Genomic DNA, 21,605 nt, shown 5'->3' with positions numbered 1-21,605 from the left:
AGTCATCAAAGTTCAATGGCAAGACAAAATTAAGATGACTGATGATGACTCAGGACATAGTGGATAACCTTGGTGGTCATTCTACAGTGCCTACTTCAGCTGCCTTCACTGCCACTGGAACAATTGTTCTCATTCATCCATTCTGCTGGGGGAAGTTTTCACATGCTTGAGGTAGACACCCCCCCCCCAACTCACCCAAGGGTTTGAGACTCCTTAGTTACCATCGACCTTGAGAGTGCAGAGGTTGGTGACCAGCATGGAACCCTTTCCTTTAACATTCCAGGCTACCCCCTGCTCAGATCCTACTAAGATCTTCTCTTCTCAGGTCCCCTCCAACCCTCTTTTGTGTGGGGTAGACCTCACACACCCATTTCTATCTGCCCTACCATTGCATTGTAAGGATACTTGAATTTTACCATCCACTCCATAGCCATACCCTAAGGACCACCTGTCCTTTTCGGTCAGTTTTGCAGCAGGACTCTCCTAGATGTGTTTGTTGTCTCTCCTAATTAGAATGTGGGCTCTTCCACAGCAAGGACTGTCTCATTTATCAATTTGTATCCTCAGCACTTAACATACATAGTGCTGGGAACATAGTAAGTACTTAATAAATACCTTTCCATTCTATTATTCTATAACTAAATATTCCAGGAGGAAAGAGATTAATGCCCTAGAACAGAGGTTGGCAAACTATAAGCTGCCTCTTTTGCATGGCCATTGCGCTAAGCATGACTTACATTTTAAAATAAAGTTTTATCGTATTTAAAAATGTAAAAACCATTCTTAGCTGGCAGCACAGTACAAAAATAGGCAATGGTGGGGCAGCTAGGTGGATCAGTGAATACAGCACCAGCCCTGGAGTCAGGAGGACCTGAGTTCAAATCCAACTTTAGACACTTGACCCTAAACTAGCTATATGACCTTGGGCAAGTCACTTAACCCCAATTGCCTTGCCTTCCCCCCTCCAAAAACAAAACAAAACAAAAAATAGGCCATAGTTTGCTAACCCAAATTGCTGCCAACATGTGTAAATGTAAAAGAACAGGTGGGATAGAATCTATCATTCCATCTCCATCCCTACTACCATTTTCACCTTTCTATTTATTCTAGCCTCTCTGGATATGTGATGCCTCTCATTTGCACCAACTAAGCCAATTTGTGGGCAGGCTTTTGAAAATTTAGAATAAAGAATTTTTTTTTATAAGTAAGGGTTGGATGGGACATATGCAGAGCTTCCCCACCTGGGCACTTTGAAGATGATTAGCATGAATATATGACTCAGCTATTGGGTACTTTGGGGATGACAAAGCAACCCCATTTTTGGCTATACAGCAGAAAGAACCATTGGCTCCATAAATCTTTAAAAAGGGAGTAACTCTCTCACTGACCCTCTCTTTCCTGACCCTCCAGACGGCATCATGTAATTCTGAATTTTGGCATCACAAAACTTGAGTTCATATCCTAACATTGTCATGATACCTGTATAACCTTGGTCAAATCATCTAACCTTTCTGAGCCTCAGTTTCCTCAACTATAAAATGAAGGGATTATTCTAAGGGTCCCTTCTAGTTCTAAAACTATGATCAGAGTTCAATGTGTTTGGTTTTATCCACCATCTTGGGAATGGGGATGTATCTGCCATCTTGGGGAGAAGCTAGTTCTCAGGTTTGCCCCATTCTTTCATTCAAAGAGACTATGAAGAAAAGTTGATTGCCATGGCAAAGGGTGGTGTGACTGGTGCAGTGGTCAGTGTTGAATGGACTTGGTTTGGTGATGTTGTTCCTTAGAGACATCCTCCCTCCCCTGTGACTCTAAGCAGCAGAGGAAGTGACTGTATTAACTGCCCCCTTTCCAGCAGCATCAAAGCAGGAAAAAGCCATTTCCTGATCTTGTAGCTAGAAACTCAATACTGGATGTCAAATTTGCAATAAACTGGACTGACTTGACCTTTTTTTCCTCCTTCCTCTTTCACTTTCTGTCTGCTTCTTCTTGCTGTCAGTGATTCCATTGCTCAATAAAAGAAATGAACATGCTAACCTTCAGTCTTATATGTTGTTATATGTAGGATAGAGGCTGGGAACTAAGGGGAGTCTGGAATAAGGTCAGTAGAAGCTTCTATTCTCTTCCCCATTTCCCCATAGTGGGAAACATGGAAGAAGGGTTTTGCTCAGATCACCACCTGGTGGAATTACCTGAGATAGTTTTCTAAGCCATCTCAGGGTGATAAACAGGGAGAGATTAAGAACTTAATTAGAATCATAAATATCCCTTAGACCATGGGTCAACAAACTATGACTGGGTGGGTCAAATCAGGTCCACCACCTATTTTTATGTGAACTTTTAGCTAAGAATGGTTTTTACATTTTTGAATGGTTGAAAAATCATGGTGACAAAGAACTTAGATGGCGCTCTTGTTACTCTGTCATCATGTAGCTGCTCTGGGCACTACAAATTGCAGTGGCACAGTTATAAATAGACAGTGTTTTGAATGCCACATATATCACCATACCAAGAAGTTTTATTCTTATGTGTTATTATCAGTGTATAGCCATCATGTCAAAAGAAGAAAAGAAGATAAAAGTAGACTTTTAGTGTCATAATTTTAAGGCACAATGAAGTATGAATTATTTTATTATCAAATTAGATGGCAAAGCATTGGGTTTAATATGCAAATGACACTGTAACTTTCATTAAAAAATACAATATATATTGATATTACCAAACTAGGTATTCATCACAATATTCTCAACTCAGAGGAAAGCAATAGTCAGAAAAATTAGAAAATTTAAAGTGGAATATCTCATCACAACAGAAAATTCTTGACCAGAATGAAAAATGAAAATGAGGCTGCAACCAAAATGAGTTTTCGACTGGCTCATTTGTTGCCAAGAAAGGCAAGCTATTTACCTATGGTAAGATAATTAAATTGTGTTTAATTGCAGCTGCTGAAGAACTATATCTAGAGAAAATAGACTTGTTTAAGACTATTGAGCCTTTTGGCTCAATTAAAGTCATATACTTGAGGACTGATACCAGTATTTGTCAATACCTCTCTATATGAAAAGAGATTTTCAAAGATGAAATATGTACTATCCTTGATTTTGTACCTTGGTCCACAAAGCCTGAAATATTTACCGTCTGGTTCTTTACAGAAAAAAGTTTGCTGACCCTTGCCCTAGACTGCTATTGATAATAAATCAGAAGCTTAGGATTAAAAGGGGAAGAGAAGAAGGCCTAACTGGATGTAATATCCTGGTTTGCTCTAACCCCTTCCCTATCCATTGCAAAATGTGGGTATTTATTATACAAGAAGTATTCATCATCAGGGCTCACCTAAGTCATATGTAGGATTACCCTACAAAGATAACCCTATCCCATGGTGTAAATAGCTATTATACAAGTGGAATAATGTTTGTTATTTTTATAGGATATAACATATATCCTTGGTATGTAACATACCATGATCAAGGGGTGCTCTTCTCCATAGAAGCTGCAGCTTTATATTGGCACCAGAGATAGAAAGGTGACTAAATAAAGGACAAGTAAAGAACATGTTTCTCTTACGTGGTGGGGTTTTAAGACCTACTAGGGTGCTGTATCTGCATAAACCTGCAGATGATTGTCCAAGCCCTGAGCTACCAGACCCAATGTCTTTCAGTCTACATGTGTGCTGCAGACATGTTTCCCTGGCTCCCAGCCTTCTTTTTGCTGTCTTAGCCAGGTTTTCTACCTAACATGTAAAATGTAAAAACCTCTAACAATAATGCATAACTTATAATTTGACTCATTTTCCCCCTCTATATTTGGGATTCTAATCTCATTTCCAACTTTACACGACCCTAAAGGACTACATAGTCATATTAAACAGACATATTACTGAATCACATTGTAGACTTGACTACATTTACCAAATAGGGTTAAAAGCAAGAGATATAAGCATTAAGTCTCACCTTAAAAGGTCTGAAATCTCTACTTCCTGCCTCCCAGACTTCATCGGCTACAGTCAGGTTCCACCCTGCTCCCCCTCTCCCCCCCAGGTGTTGGGAGCACTCCTCAAACCCACCAAAATCTCAAAGTAAAAGGCAAGGAATCGCCTCACCTGTATCTATTCTTGGTCAGCAAACCAGGTAGGAGTGCCAGATGTTCCAGCAGGCAGGTCACTGAATCAAGGTTAGGAGCTGTCTTGGCTTCTCGAATGGGCAGCACACATACCCCTGGACATACCCCACCCCAACCCTACTTAGTCTTTTCTTGTTGGTTTCCATTGGGTCTCCCTGTTGTCTTTGGTATTACCATGCATTGCTACTAGGCCCTTCTCAATATAACAGATAGAAGCACCTTCTACTCTGAAATAAGATGCTGCAAGCTCAGGGTTTGCTCCATCTTTGACATATTATTTGGTGCATTTCCTACAGGAGGATTTCCTTTGTTTTGTTTTATTTTTTAAAATAAATTTTATCCATGTTTTCTAATTTTTTCAGTGGTATAGTATCCCACATATCCCTCCCCTTCCCCAATAGCCATTCCATATGAACAATAATATTTTATTTTAACCAGAAGGGAAAAAATGTCAGCACAACTGATAGATATATTGAAAAAGTCTGAAAACATGTGTAATATCTGTGGACTTCCTACCTACACAAAGGAGTAGGTTGAGGGTATCTTCTGACATCTCTTCATTCAAATCCCACTTGATCTTAATAATTTTGTTACATTTACTTTTGATTTTTTGGGTGTAATGTTGCTCTTCCTGTTTATATTATTGTAGTTACTGCATATATTGTTTTCTTGGTTCTACTTCACTCTTGTCAACTGGACCTGAACTGACCTCTAACCTGTGGATGACCATGGCGGAACAGAGCAAGCCAGAGACAGGAGAGTCAGGACACAAACAGAAGTTTAATTTTAAAGTGAGGAAAAGCTTGGAAGCATAAGTCCTCCTGAGAAGGATTTGACATGCTGGGACAAAGGCAGTGCTTTATATACATAAGGGGCCAGACTGTGACATAATCATTCTTAGCCATTCCCATGGCAGACTAATGCATGAACAATGCAGGTGTTCCTGTGTTCTATGGGAACAGCCTCCGAGTTGACTGTCTCACAGACACAAACAGAACCTGAGTTTGCCTGGCAGGAACAGAAGTGCAGTCCCTGGTTTGGTTCATTTACCTGTTACAAGAAACAGGCATTATGAGCATGTTAAAGATGTGATGGATGGCTCTTGGGTCCCTGGGAAATAGGGGGAGATCCACCTAAACATAAATCTCTCAGTGAATACCTGGTACTGGTCAAAGCAATAAACTTTGCTAGAGAGTGAGATCATCTAGAGCACAAAGGATTATTGTGATGCCAAGCTCAGGGCACAGCCTACTTGCTGGGGCTTAACTCTGGGAAACATGGTGTCTCCAAATATCTTGATATTCATCACATCCATCATTTTTACAGCACAGTAGTATTCCATTATATTCATATAGCACAATTTGTTTAACCATTCCCCAATTGATAGATATCTACTTTGTTTCTAATTCTAATTCTTAGTGTGCTACTATAAATATTTTGGAGTATATGAGGACATATTTCCTTCTCAGTGTATAAGTCCAGTAATAAAGTCTCTAGTTCAAAGGGCATAGATATTTTAGTCACTTTATTTTCATAATTCCAAATTGTTTTCCTAAACGGTTGTACCATTTCACAGCTTCACCAATAATGTATTAGTGTGTCTGTCTTCCCATAAACCTTCTAACATTGACAGTTGTTATTTTTTGGTCAATTTTACCAATTTGTAGGATGTGAGATGAAACCTCAGACTTATTTTGCTTTGCATTTCACTTATTGATAATGATTTGGAGTATTTTTTTCATGTGACTGTGAATACTTTGCAATTATTTGTTCATATTCTTTGACCATTAGAGAATGGCTATTATTCATATGTGTGTGTGTGTGTGTGCCAGAGAAATTTAATACAAAGAGTTTTTATTTCCCACTCAACTGCTTCTATTTTTATTTTAGATACATGGAATGTTGTCCATGCAGAAGTTTTTCAGTTTCAAGTAATGAAAGTTATCTATTTGATCTTTTGTAATTGTCTCTATCTTTTGCTTAGTTAAGAATACATCTTCTACCTGTAGCTGTGAGAGATATATGATCTGTTTCTCTTTTAATTTTTTATAGTATCATCTTTGATATTAAGGTCATGTGTTCATTTAGAATGTTTTCTTCATTTTTAAAGGTCTCTAACAAGCACAATAAAAGAGCTACTTTAAGCAACACCCTTTATATTAAAATGCCATGGGCAATTCAACTCCAAATAGCCACCCAGTTGGGGCCTTCAGAATGAGAACTGGGGTGGAAGTGGGGGGAAGACAGGGGACAGAAAAGGACAGAATAGCCAAACAGAAGTTACATAATAAAAACCAAATTTTGCTTGATTTTCTTTTTTTCTTTAAGACTTTAAAAAAACAATCATTTGTTATGAACATCAAGCGCCAAGCACAAATTATTAATCTTACTTTGTAACAGTTTACATTTAAATCAATAAAATCCAACTAATAAAATATCAGCTTTTCAGTATTTGTATCCATACATTTGTATTTACTCTGATATGGTCATATCTTGTATGTATTTTTGCTATTATTCTACTTGTTTTGGTTTGTGTTCTTTCATAAAAAGTTCTTAAAATGTATTTATATGTAGGGAGAGTAGTTGATTAGGACACTACTTGATTGATTGATTTCTCTCCCAGTAATTAAGGGATAGGTAACAGAGATTAGCTGTTAATATTTTAAATGAAGTACAAGGATAGTTTTCACTTTGTTACCCCTTTATTAAGTATAAAGAAGTTCTCCTTGATGGAGTCAGAAGACAGCTAGACATTGATTATTAGCTAAGGATGAGCCACAACCCTGGTGGCACTTAAAAAAAAATACATGTTCCTTAGGGAGTATAAAAAAAGCGTTATGGCAGGAGATAGGCTTGAGGAATATCACTTCTGGCAGTAGAGAAGGTAGCCAACTATTGTTTCGAGAGAGATTCAGCCCTGGCAATTAGGAGTCCAGCTGCCAAAAGTGACGGGTCTAGGGAGCCCAGCTAAATCTGTCTACTAGGAATGCTGAACCCAGACAGAATCAGTATGAAGATACCACAAGAGAGAGGATATAAAGACCCTGTAGTACTAGAGGTAGGAGTTCCTTTGGTCCCAGCAAGTAGATGTGCCCTGAGCTTGGCATCACTACATTTACTCTTTTTTAAATAGAATACATCACGTATGTCACCTATCTTCTCATCGATGCTATTTGGAGTTATGGGAGAACATGACAGGTTTATGGGGGAAATATTTAATATTATTGTTTATACTATGCCATTCCAGTAAATGCCTTTGTATGAGCTAATTGTGTTGACTGATTAACTATTAAAGGTAAGTGCAGTAGTTGGGGATGTTGAGCTATCTATCATTTTAGAAGTGCAGACCCACAGAATGCCTTGCATCTGGAAGTAGTTACCTCCTAGGGGCCTGTAGCAGCAAGCACCCCAAGCGTCCTCAGGGTGGCTGCCCATACAGGTTCTTGGATCTGCTTTGATAAAGGAAAGCAACTCAAAATGGGTTAACAAGCTTACTTTAATCAGTCAGACATATATCGTTTACCTTGTTCAGGGGAAAGGTCAGCACCCCCAACTTCAAAGTACACAGACAGAATTATCAAGACAGAAACAGATCAAGTAGACAGATTTCCAAACTGTCCAACCATTACATCCATACCCAGTCAACATCTGGGTTTCCACATCTGGGTTTTTCAAATCTGGGGGGGCTCTGGACAACGGCTTCCCAGAATTCAGATCAAATCACAGAACACTTCTCAAAGTGAGCCCCCAAAACAAAGCCTCAAATCAGGGTTTATATACCCTTCTCCTGGCTCAGAGAATGTAACAACCTTATTGACTCACTGGCCAATCAAGAAGTATCTACTGAAAAACAAGCCTCCCACCCCAGGCTTCAGGTACACTTTAGCTTAGGGGCAGGGAAGATCTTCCAAATTTGCATTCCCATTACAGGGCCCAACTTATTTTTTTAAATTGGGGAGGGGTGGCGGTACACCATGGGGGCTTATCCAGGATATATTTGTGTTACTCTTTGCTTTTAGACTTTTAGACTTTTTTCCCTTCTGTTTTGAGACTGAAACTAATATTCAGATTTCTGGTGTGTGTTCTATTCAAGTCAGACCACTGTCTTTGAAAAAAATTTTTGTGAGGCAGCTAGGTGGCACAGTGAATAGAACACTGGCCCTGGAGTCAGGAGGACCTGATTCAAATGTGGCCTCAGACACTTAACACAAAAACTAGCTGTGTGACCTTGGGCAAGTCGCTTAATGCCAATTGCCCTCCAAAAAATATAAAAATAAGAAAAAAATTTTGCATGACTGAATACTTAAATACTATTATCTGTGGTTTTGCTGTAATCTTTACATATGCAAAAGCTGATCTAAGTAATTGTATCCTAACAATGCATTTAGAGTCACACAACAGTGTCCTACTGGAGCGTATCATAAATTAAGGGAAAAGGATGAGAGCTTTCTATAGGATGCTACATTTCCACCCTCTCATCCCCACTTCATATCAGTGATTTTCTTACCATTGCTAAAGCCCCATTCTTTTTTTATTTTTTAGTTTATATCATTTGCTTCCACAAGATTTTGAGTTACAAATTTTCAAGAGAGAATCAGCCCTGGCAATTAGGAGTCCAACTGCCAAAACAGTGTTCCCACTGAATATCCCCTCCCCCAATCTGTTCTCTCCCATATCTTCCTCCATTCCCCCTTTGACTTTCCAGTAGGGCATGGTGGATCTCTATGCCCCAGTGCCTGTATGCCTCATTTCCCAGTTACATGTAAAATATTAATAATAATATGTATATATATATATATATATATATATATATATATATATTTAAACATTTGATTTTAAAACTTTGGATTCCAGATTCTTTCCCTTCCTCCCTAGTCACTCACCTTCACTGGAAAGATAAGCAATTCAATATAGGTTGTACATGTGTAGCTATGCAAAACATTTTCATAGTGGATATATTGTGGAAGATTGACTATATTTCCTTCTATCCTATCCCCCCCACTTGTTCTATTCTCTACTTTGATCCTTTCCCTTTTCAAAAGTGGTGCTTCCAACTTCTCTCCCCGCCAGCCTGCCCTCCCTTCCATTATCCCCCCTCTCTTCCCCTTCCCCTCTACTCTCCTGTAGGGTGAGATACCCTATTTAGTGTGTATGTCTTTCCATCCCTAAGCCAAATTCAATGAGAATAAGGTTGACTCATTCCCTTTTGCCTTCCTGTTCTTCCCCTCCATTGTAACAATTTTCCTTTGCCTCTTCTATATGAGATAATTTACCCCATTCTGTCTCTCCCCATCTCCTCTCATTATATTCCTCTCTCTCATCTCTTATTCTCACCTTTTAAGTATCATCCCTTCCTATTCAATTGGTCCTGTGCCCTATGTCTATGTATACCTATAGACATATATACACACACTCACATATTTATTCATATGCCCATATACCTTCCTATATAGACATATATATGTATGTATACATATGCACACATATATATATATATACATACACACATATACACATTTCATTCCCTTCAGCTATTCTCATACTGAGAAAAGTTTCATAAGTTACAATTATCATTTTTTCATGTAGGAATATAAGTAGTTCAGCTTTGATAAGTTCCTTATGATTTCTTTTCCCTGTTTACTGTCTCAAACTTCTCTTGCTTTTTGAATCTGAATGTCAAATTTTCTATTCAACTCTGGTTTTTTTACTCAAGAATGCTTGAAAATCTTCTATTCCACTGAGTGACCATATTTTCCCCTGAATCATGATACTCAGTTTTGAAGAGTAGGTGATTGATTCTTGATTTTAATCCCAGCTCCTTTGACCTCCCGAATATCATATTCCAAGCCCTTCAATCCCTCAATGTAGAAGCTGCCAGGTCCTGAGTTATCCTAATTGTACTTCCACAATATGGAAATTCTTTCTTCTTGGCTGCTTGTAATATTTTCTCCTTGATCTGGGAACTCCAGAAACTGGCTATAATATTCCCAGGAGTTTTCTTTTTGGGATCTTTTTCAGGAAGTGATGGGTGGATTCTTTCAACCTCTATTTTGCCCTCTGGTTCTAAAATATCAGGGAAAATTTCCTTGAGAATTTCTTGAAGGATGATTTCTAGGTTCTTTTTTTTTAAATGGCTTTCAGGTAGTCCAATAATTTTTAAATTATCTCTCCTGGATCTATTTTCCAGCTCAATGGTTTTTCCAATGAAATATTTCACATTGCCTTCTATTTTTTCATTTGTTTGGATCTGTTTAACAGCATCTTGATTTCTCATAAAGTCACTAGCTTCCATTTGCTTCAATCTAATTCTGAAGGAATGATTCTCTTCAGTGAGCCTTTGATATTCTTTTTCCATCTGGCAAATTTGGCTTTTTAAGGCATTCTTCTCCTCATTGGCTTCTTGAGCCTCTTTTGCCATCTGAGTTAGTTTATTTTTTAAGGTATTATTTTCTTCAGTCAGGTTGTTGACTCCCATTTCATCATTTTCTTGCATGGTTCTCATTTCTCTTCCCAATTTTTCTTCCACTTCTCTTATTTGATTTTCAAAATCCTTCTTAAGGTCCTCTATGGCCTGTAACCAGCTCATATTTTTCTTGGAAGCTTTTGGTACAGGAATTCTGACTTTGCTGTCTTCCTCCTGTTCCATGCTTTTGATCCTTTTTGTCCCCAAAATAGGAGTGTAAAATTGGGTTGCTCTGTGTGCTTTGCTTCCTTTGCCTGCTCATGTTGCCACTCAATTACTTAACTTTTGGACTTTTTGTCACAGTAGAACTCTGCTACCAAAGAGGGGAACTTTGTTCCAATTGCTGGGGTTTTCACAGCTGCCAAAGGTATTAGTTGGGTGCACTCTCTGAAGCCTCCACACACTCTGGCAAGCTGGTCATGACTGCAGGACATTCACCCTAAACAGCAATCCAGATCCTAGTAGGTTAAAGCAAGAGTGATTACCCCTCAGACTGGTTGCTTGGTTCCCCTACACTCTGCAGGACAGGAGCTGAAGCTGCCACTTGGTGGGGGTACACCTCAGCTGTTTCTCACCCTGGGGGCAAAGGTTGGATAGCACTCTGAATTCCCAGGTCCCAAAGTCCATACTGCACTGACCTCTCACTTTGTCCCTGGCATCTATGGGTTGATAATTCTGGAAACCACCATAGCCGCTGGTGATCTGAAGTCCCTCCAGCCAGAGGCTAGTCAGGCCGCCCTGGGGATAAGACCTCCGGCTGGAGAGGGGCTGTTTTCGGCTCCGAGAGTGCTGCACTGGCTGCTTGCTATGGGCCTGCCAGGCTGTCCTCAGCAGGAGGTTAGCTTCTCTGTGTCATTTTGTGGGTTCTGTATCTCCAAAGTTTGTCTCCAGTCATTTTTTACATGAATTGGAGGAGGTGGGAGCTGGAGCTGTGAGGAAGTCCAGTTTCTACTCCACCATCTTGACTCCACCCTCTAAGCCCCATTCTTTATCCTGTGCTATCTGCTTCTTTTTTTTTTTACCATCTTCCTCCACCCAACTTCCTTAAATGTGCCATTCTAAAGCTACCCAAGCTGTCCACTGTGCTTCCTGGCATGCTTACTTCATGTGTAATAAACCAGCTTTCATCTTAAACCTCTTTCTTTTTTCTCCATCATCTTGCACTAACTGAAACCTGGTTCTCTCATGATGACACAACTTCCCTAGCCTCCCTTTCTATCCCTAGTTGTACTTTTAGCACCCCTCATTAGTCATGGTGGGAGAATTGGAATGCTCCTTAGTCCTACCAGGCACTTCAGTGCTCTCCTTCTACCATCACTACTCGGTAACCTCTCCTCCTTTGAGGTTCATTCAATCCATATTTATCACCCAATGAAGATTCTGGTAGCTGTTACCTACTGACCTTCAGGACACTCTTTCCTTCTTCAGCAAGTTCAGTGCCTGGTTGGAAGTCTTTCTTTCCTCCCTAAATCCTGCCTTAAGACTAGGGATTATAACAATAATACAATATAATATCCTTATTGTTATTCCCTCACACAGTCTAACCTCTCAAACATACTCATTTCCCATGGGAGCTTATCCACAAAAATGGTCATACCCTTGATCTTGCCATGATCTATAAGTGTTCCACATCCATGTTTATGAACTCTGAAATTCCTTTATATGAGAATAATCTGTTGTTATTCTACCTCTCCTCTCTGTCTTCCAACTCCAAACCCTGCTCTTCCAATTCCTTGACCTCCTTAATTTGCTTCTAGACCATCACAGCTTCATTTTGTTCTGTTCCCCATCTTGTCCCCTTGACAAGCCAGTTCAACTCTACACTCTCTTATTCTCTTAAGTCCCTTATCCTATCACTGATCTCACCCTGCCAAACTTCTACCTTGTATGCTGCCATCTGCTGCCTTTGCTCCAATTTATTTTGTTGTTGTTGTTGTTTTGGAGGGGGGAAGGCAGGGCAATTTGGCTTAAGTAACTTGGCCAAGGTCATATAGCTAGTAAGTGTTAAGTGTCTTGAGGTTGGATTTGAACTCAGGTCCTCCTGACTCCAGGGCCGGTGCTCTATTCACTGTGCCACCTAGCTGCCCCTCTTTGCTCCAATTTATATGCTGCTGAGTGAAGCTGGGGAAAAATTTTTAAAAACATACTAATTGGTCCACTACACATTTATATTGCATAATCTCAACTGATTCCTTTTATACCTCATTAATTGATTTACTATCCTATTCACCATAGCAGTTATTCCAAACCTTTGTATTCCTCCTCAAAACTCCTATGACTCCCATTTCCCCCATATCCTCAGCTGAGAATTTGCCTTATATTTCACTGAAAAAAATGAGACCATTTGTCAAAAGCTTCTTTTCTCTTCTTTTTCTCATACAATTCAGATGCCTTCTGCAATTATCTCCCCCTTCACCCCTCTCTCCATGAAGAGGTGACCCTTCTCTTTGCAAAAGGAAGCCCCTTCACATGCAAAAGTGGCCCATTTTATCCCATCTTCTTCACAAGATTTTCCCCTCTATCATCTCTTTTCTTTTACTTACCTTTGATCTCTCTCTCCATCTACTGGCTGCTTCCCTACTGCCTAGAAAAACACCCATGTCTTTCCTATGCACAAATGAGATATTTGTAAAGCACTTAGCACGGCACCTGGCATATAGTAGGCTTGTTCTCTTCCTTTCTCTTCTCTTCCCCCCCATCCTCAAAATACCCTCACTTGATCTTTCCAACCTGTTTGCTATCATACCATTTATGCTTCCACTCTTTGGCCAAACTTGAGAAAGTTCTCTTAAAAATACATGGTTCTGCTTCCTTTTCTCTCTTTCTCTTCTTTACTTTGCATGGCAGAGATATTAAACATTCTGTATACAACCCAATACTCTGTGGTACTGCCCTAATGGAATAAAAATGTAGTTGGGAAATATTTAACAAATAAAAATACAATAAAATATAGAGAATGTTAAAACATGGTTTTCCAAGTCAGTATGTATCTGCATGCATCCTTGTTATGATTTTATTTGTGTTTGACACCACTGCTCTGTAGTATAGCTTCTGGCCCCATCATTCAACTGAAATTGATCCCTCCAAAGGTACTTACATTCTCTTAATTGCCTTAATTAAATAAAATAAAAATAAATATTTATTTAAAATATAATAAAAATAAAATAAAATTTAAAAAGTTCTCTTAATTAAATCCAATGGTCTCTCTTCAATCCTCATCCTTCTTGACCTCTCTGCAGCCTTTGACACCATCGATCACCCTCTTCTCCCTTATATTCTCTTACTAGATTTTTTTGATATCATTTCTCTCTTGGTTTTCCTCCTCAGTTTTCCTTTGTTAGATCTTCACTTATGTCATGCCTATTAGCCATGGGTATCCCCTAACTCTCTGTCCTGGGCCGTCTTCTCTTCTCCCTTTATACCGTTTCACTTTGTGACTTCTAGGCTCACATCTCCAACTGAGCATTGGACATCTTGAACTCAACATATCCAAAAGTAAACTTGTTATCTTCCCCTGCCCCATATTCTCCTCTTTTCCTAACTTCCATGTTACTGTTGAGGGTACCATCATCCTCGCAGGCCCCCAGGCTCACAACCTAGGTGCCATCCTCCACTCCTTGATCCCTCTCATCCTCTCGCCTACCCCCATATCGAATCTGTTGCCAAGGCCTGTTGATTGTACCTTAGTTTTATCTGTCTATGTTCCCCCTTCTCTTCTCTGACCACCCCCGATCAGGTCCTCATCACCTCATGCCTAGACTATTTATTACAGTAGCCTTCTGACTGGTCTCTGCTTCAACTTCATTGTCTACCCATCTGTCAAATGATCTTCCTAAAGTTCAGGTCTGACCATGTGCAGCAGCAAGCACCCCGGCGTCCTCAGGGTTTGCCGCCACCACAGGTTCTTGGATCTGCTTTGTTAAAGGAAAGCAACTCAAAATGGGTTAACAAGCTTACTTTAATCAGTCAGACATATATCATTTACCTTGTTCAGGGGAAAAGGTCAGCACCCCGAACTTCAGAATATACAGGCAGAATTATCAAGACAGAAACAGATCAAGTAGACAGATTTCCAAACTGTCCAACCATTACATCCATACCCAGTCAACATCTGGGTTTTTCAAAGCCGGGGGGGCCCTGGACAACGGCTTCCCAGAATACAGATCAAATCACAGAACACTTCTCAAAGTGAGCCCCCAAAACAAAGCTACACATCAGGACTTATATAGCCTTCTCTTGGCTCAGAGAATGTAACAACCTTATTGACCCACTGGCCAATCAAAAAGTATCTACTGAAAAACAAGCCTCCCACCCCAGGCTTCAGGTGCACTTTAGCCTAGGGGCAGGGAAGATCTTCCAAATTTGCATTCCCATTACACCATGTCACACTCCCTCCTCATTCCATAAATTCCAGTGTCTCCCTAGTACCTCCAGAATCAAATAAAAATCCTTTGGCTTTGAAATACCTTCATAACCTAGCCCTTTTTACCTTTCTAGACACCTTGTACCTTGTACGTGCCTAGCCAGGGGCCCCAAAGACCATCTTGAACTTGACCAACCCTGCTGTTGCTCCAGAAAAGTGTGACACTCTTTGTATCTGACCCCAGCTGCAGCTTTTCTGTACCCTGTACACTTAGATAAGCTTGTGGTTTTTGCCTTTATATACCTTGCCTTGACCATGGCTCGGGGCAGCTCACGGAGCCTAGCTCCTGAGTCTGCCACCGGCCAATAAATGCTCCCTGAATTGCCTTTATCTAGTCTCGGTCTCCGTTCAGTCTCGGTGTCCATTTCACCTTCAAAACCTAGCTCTTTTTACCTTTCTAGACACCTTGTACCTTGCCCTTTCCAATATATTCTGTCACCTAGTAACACTGGTCTTTTCTCTTTCCCTTTCACAGGACACTCCATCTCCTGACTTCAGGCATTTTTATTGGTTGTCTGATGCCTGGACTTCTCTCCCTTCTCAGCTCTGTTTCTGATTTCCTTGGCTTCCTTCAAGTCTCAGCTAAAGTCTCAACTTCTACAGGAAGGCTTTCCTTGTGCCTCCGAGATTGTCTACAATTGTGTGTGTGTGTATGTTGTTGTTGTTATTGTACAGTCTTTTTAGTCATGTCTGATTCCTCATGACCCCTATTTGGAGTTTTCTTGGCAAAGATACTGGAGTAATTTGCCATTTCCTTCTCTAGATCATTTTACAGATGAGGAAACTGAGGCAGACAGGGTTAAGTGACTTGCCCAGGGTCACACAGCTAGGAAGTGTCTGATGCCACATTTGAACTCAGAAAGATGAGTCTTCCTGACTTCAAGCCCAGCACTCCATCCACTGTGCCACCTAACTATCCCACATAGAGATATAGACATAGATGTATCTGTCTGTCTATATCTTATTCGTACATACGGTAGTTGCATATTTTTACATACATAATGTGCATGTCATCTCCGCCATTAGACTGTGAGACCCTTAGGAGCAGGGACAGTTTCTTTTTCTTTTCTTTTTGTTTTTCTTTGTATTCCCAACACTTAGTAAATAACTGCTTAATGGATGCTTGTTGATTTGTTGACAGATGGATTGAGAAACTCTATAGGCTGACTTGGTCATCTCACTTTCGTGCTGCTTTGGTCTCTGGCTGACACTGGTAAAGGTGTCTAAACGTTTTTATGTGCCCCAGTTATCACCAGGCCACTCTCATGTTGTATCAGCAATGCCATATTCACAATGCCTATGGAGATTACAAATATGCTGATATAATTATCCATCATAAAATACATCATGCTTGCCATATGGGGAAATAAACTAGAAAATTTATTAAGATACCAAAAAACTGAGTCCCAAAACCAGAAAGTGAAAGCCATCAGAGTAGTTATGATATTGGCACAGGTAGATAAAGTAGAAAGCACCCACATTTTCAAGCCTTTAAAACAGAACAGGCTACCTCAGGCAAAGGTCCTCCTCTCCCCACGCACAGCAACCACCCAGCGTCCGGGAAGCGCGCTCCCAGCAGCTCCGGCCCCTGGCAGTCCTCAGCAGGAGTCCTTAGCAGAAATTCTGGTTAACTCAAAAAGGGCTTCGCGCTGCCGCTGCCGCTGCCTCTGCTGCTGCCGCCGCCATCGCCGTCACTGCCAGCCACCGCAGGAACTCCAGCTTGGCTTCCGCTTCCTCTTGCTCCGCCCCTTCCTTCTACGTCAGAAAGTCCAATGGGGCATGGAAGATCTTTAAATCCCATAACCCTTACACATGTCCATCATGGAAGCCTAGTAAGTCTAAATCATAAGAGCAGGAAAAGAAAGACAGTAAGTGAAAACAGCACCAGAAAAGGTTCAAGTAGTGTTTCTTCTTTCATGTGACTTCTGATCATAACCCTGGATGTAGTTGGGGAGGGAGCAACCAATTTCCTGTGACACCAATCATCAGAAATTTCTCTTAAAATTAAAAGAAAAAATATTTGCAAATCATTCTGTTTTTACCACCACTACCAATGAACATGAACATTTTCATGTGCAAAAAAATAAAAAAAAGTATTGGAATTGCAAATCTCCATTACAAATAGATTATTCTTTTTAAGAAGCATATAATAAATTTAGCATGGTGGTTTTAAAATTTCTTGATTGTATTTTCCTCTGAACCCACTTCTGTTTTCTTCTGTGTTTTTTTAAATGCTCAAATGACTCTCTTTTCCTTGACTTTTTTTTTTGTGATTATCACTGCCCCCATTTCTTCACTCCCCCAACAAATTCCCCTAGCTATTAAAAAAAAAAAAGATCCTTCCTTGGGACAAATGAGCACAGTTAAGCAAAACAAACCCACACATGGGCCATGTCTGCAAATGTATGTCTCATTCTGTCCATCCTCTTTCTGTTAAGAGGTGGGCAGCACATTTTATCTTTGGTCCTTAAGGTGATTCTTTTTTTTAAATTTTTTTTCTAGTTGGTTTTTTTTTTTAGCAATCGGGGTTAAGTAATTTGCTCAAGGTTACACGGCCAGGTGTTTCTGGGTGGGTGCTAAGTGTCTGAGCCCGGGATTCGATCTCCAGGTCAATCCTGACACTGGAGCCAGTGCTCTTACTTGCTGTGCTACCTGGCCACCCCTCCTAACAGTCTTTTTTCTCTCTATGAATTATCTCTCTGAGCCCAGGATGAAAACAAGTTAAGGAAATAAGCAAGGCAAGCAGAGAAACAGGGTATATCCCCTTTGTTATTTTATGTTTTAGACGAATGAATTTCAACTGCTAGATTCAAAGCTTCCTGAGGGCAGGGATAATGAATTCTGCCTCTTCCCATCCCCCATACTGACTAGAGCAGCTTCAGGATGAACAAACAGTGATCCAATCCTATCTAATTCAATTCAACAACCATTTTTCAAGCACTTAACTATGTGTCAGACATTGTTTGGATCTTATTATTTTCCAGGCAGAATTTCTAGGTTTTATTAACATGTGCCAGGCCATGCTGCTGGGATATAAAGGCAAAAGATAGGTACTTAATGCTTGGATGATGTGTTCCTACAGATAAAATGTATGTGATGTGTAACTCTGACATTTAACATTTCCTTTCCTTTGCTATCTCTGTAATAGTTCTTGAAAGTACCTTATCTAGCCTGGACACCTTCCTCTGAGTAAGCCTGGAGAATCTACTTTTTTTTTTTTAAGCAATTGGGGTTAATAGCTCAAGGTTACATGGCCAGGTGTTTCTGGGTGGGTGCTAAGTGTCTGAGCCCTGATTCGATCCCCAGGTCATCCCAACACTGGGGCCGGTGCTCTTACTCCCTGTGCTACCTGGCCACCCCAAGAATCTACTTTTTGAAGAATTTCAGGAAAGGTGATGATCTGGAAACAAGAGAATAGAAGGCTGTTTCTAGGACTGGGTATCTTGTGGTGAAGTTTAGGAGTTAGTCATAGCCTTATATGGGGTTCCTGTGAGGCAGAGTCCTGCCCTGCTGTACCTCAGAAGGACAGAGAAGCCACATCCTGGTTAAAGGTGAGGAAAGAGAAGTCGAGTTTTTGGAAATGAGATGAGAGAATACTGACAAAAGGAAGGTAGGGGGAAGAACAAAATATCTAAATGTTTAATCCTGCAGTCTCTGCCCCTCCCCCCATCCTATTGAAGAATGCATTTGTTTCCTCTTTAATCAGACAATCATCTAACATTCATTTTTGTTGTTGTGCAGTTGTTTTTCCATTCTGTCTGACTCCTGTTTGGGTTCTTTTTAAAATAATATTTTATTTCCCCCCAATTATATATTGAAATGGTTTTTAATATTTGTGTTTTTTTTAATGAATTCCAAATTCTCTCTCTCTCCCTCCCCTACCCCTTCCCATTGACACTAAGCAATCTGACATAGGTTATATGTGTACAATCATGTAAAACATAGTTCTGTATTAATCATTTTGTGGAAGAAAACAGAAAGGAAGGAAGAGAGAGAGAGAGCGCTCATATGCTTCTGTCTGTATTAAAATGCTTTCTGTTTTATTCTGGAAGCATTTTGCATCATAAGCCCTTTGGAATTGTCTTGGATCATTGCATTGCTGAGTCATTTACAGCTTTTCATTGTATAATGTTGCTGTCACTGTGTACAATGTTCTACTGGTTCTGCTCACTTCACTCTGCATTAGTTCATGTAAATCTTTCCAGGTTTTTTTTTCTGAAATTATTGTGCTTATATTTTCTTATAGCATAATAATATTCCTTTACAACCATATACCACAACTTGTTCAGTTATTCCCCAATTGATAGGCATTCCCAAAATTTCCAATTCTTACCTACAACAAAAAAAGTTGCTATAAATATTTTTTGTACAAATAGGTCCTTTTCCCTTTTAAAAAAATCTCTTTGAGATATAGACCTACTAGTGGTATATGCAGTTTTATAGCCCTTTGGATATAGTACCAAATTGCTCTCCAAAATGCTTGGATCAGTTTCACAACTCCACCAACAGTGTGTCAGTATCTCAATTTTCACAAATCTCCAGTATTAATTATTTTCCTTTTCTGTCATATTAGCCAATCTGATAGGTGTGAAGTGGTACCTCAGGGTCATTTTAATCTGCATTTCTCTAATTAATAGTGATTTAGAACATTTTTTTAAATATAACTATAGATAGCTTTGATTTCTTTGTCTGAAAAGTGCCTGTTCATATCCTTTGACCATTTATTAACTGGGGAATGACTTATATTATAAATTTGACCCAGACCTCCATATATTTGAGAAATGAGGCCTTTTATCACAGATATTTGCTGTAAAGATTTTCCCCCAGTTTGCTGCTTTCCTTCTAATTTTGGTTGCATTGGTTTTGTTTGTGAAAAACCTTTTAAATTTAATATAATAAAAATTATCATTTTACATTTTATAATTTTCTCTATCTAGTTTGGGCATAAATTCTTCTTTTCTCAATAGATCTGACAGGTAAACTATTCTATGCTCCCCTAATTTGCTTATGATATCTCCCTTTATGTCTAAATCATGTACCTATTTTGACCTTACCTTGATATAAAGTGTAAGGTGTTGGTTTATACTTAGTTTCTGCCATACTGTTTTCTAGTTTTCCTAGCAATTTTTGTCAAATGGTGAGTTTTTTGTCCCCAAAGTTTACTATGGTGATTTACTACATTGTATTGTATACCTAATCTATTCCACTGATGTACCACTCTATCATTTGGGGTTTTCTTGGCAAAGATACTGGAGTAGTTTGCCATTTCCTTCTCCAGAATATTTTACAGATGAGGAAACTAAGGCAAACAGGGTTTGCCCAGGGTCACACAGCTGAGGCCAGATTTAAACTCAGGAAGATGAGTCTTTCTGACTTCAAGTTGGGCATTCTATCCACTGTGACACATAGCTGCCCCATGGACATTCATTAGCTGATTTATAGGTATCAGCATTGTGTTAGTGCAGGGATTCAAATGCAAAATATGAAATAATGCCTTCTCTCAAGGAGTATGCTTTCTAATGTGGGGGAGGGGAGAGGAACAAATCATTAGGTAAATATATACAGACTGTTTACAGAGAATAAATACAAAGTAGTTAGATACAAGGTGGTTTGGTGGGGGCAGTAATAGGTGGGGGAATCTGAGAGACTTTCTGTACAAGATGGTACTTGAGTTTTGTCTTGAAGAGAAAGGAATTAATTCTGTGAGATGGAAGTGAGGAGATAATGCATTCCAGATGCAGGGAGATAGCCAGTGTCAAGGTCCAGAGACCACAGAGGAAATGTCATGTATGAGAAGGCCAGTGTGACTGGACTGCCCAGTGAAGGAGGGGGAGTAATGCCATTACAGTAATGAAGCTGGAAAGAAATTTGGGGACTAGGTTGTATGGGGTTTTGAAAGTTAAACATAGTTTATATTTTATCCTAAAGGCAATAGGGGGCCACTAGAGTTTATTGAGTTGGGGAATGACATGGTCAGATTTTACTTTTCCCCATAACCATCCCCCACCCCCAAATCATACAGTGGGAGTCCACTACTTTCTGAGGCAGCCCATTTATCTTTTGAACAACTCCAATTATTGGGGTGGCTAGGTGTTGCAGTGAATAGAGGACCAGCCCTGGAGTCAGGAGGACCTGAATTCAAATGTGGCCTCAGACACTTAACACAAAAAAAACTAGCTGTGTGACCTTGGGCAAGTCAACCCCAATTGCCTCCCAAAAAAAACAAAAACAACTCCAATTATGAATGTAGCTGGGAAGGACTGAAGTACTTCCTTTGGAGCTGGAAATGCCTTCTAGCCCCTGTCTGAGGGACAAATGTGCTGGCACTTTGCTAATGTTCCTCTCTGCACCTTCTACCCCAATCTGATCACTGCAAAACCCCAATCTGATCACTGCAAACTTTCTTTTTGGAAACTGGGGTGTCCTAACCCCTTGCTTCTTATGAGACTCAGTCTTACATTGCCTGATTCTGTCTCTGAAATTTAACACCCTGAAGTGTTTGTGGTCCTTGGCATGTAGCACCAGCCCCATGCTGCAGCAGAAAGCTCAACCACCCTGCCATCGGGTGAGGAACGTGGTTGGTCACTGAGAAATTGTTCA

At 39.9% G+C, this 21,605-nt stretch overlaps 1 protein-coding gene across 7 annotated transcripts in view; it reads left to right on the top strand.

Moving 5' to 3' along the window:
• LTB (lymphotoxin beta) overlaps positions 1-21,605 on the top strand; it is a 61,788-nt gene that overhangs the window by 22,923 nt on the left and 17,260 nt on the right. For 5 of the 7 annotated variants that reach the window (XR_011165486.1, XR_011165483.1, XR_011165484.1 and 2 more), the window contains one exon: positions 1-2,034. The exons of 1 other annotated variant lie outside the window; for it this stretch is intronic. The gene's annotated coding sequence lies outside the window, so the exon portion shown is untranslated. Of the gene's footprint in view, positions 2,035-4,768; positions 6,549-21,605 lie in introns of those variants that run through there. One more of the 7 variants, XR_011165485.1, reaches the window with a different exon arrangement.

Source organism: Petaurus breviceps, unplaced genomic scaffold, assembly GCF_028583685.1.
Source record: "Petaurus breviceps papuanus isolate PSGF00001 unplaced genomic scaffold, PetGlider_PUasm1.0 90865, whole genome shotgun sequence".
Classification (NCBI taxonomy): domain Eukaryota; kingdom Metazoa; phylum Chordata; class Mammalia; order Diprotodontia; family Petauridae; genus Petaurus; species Petaurus breviceps.
The sequence above is the reverse complement of the archived record's forward strand: the minus strand, read 5'-3'. Positions and strand labels throughout refer to the sequence as shown.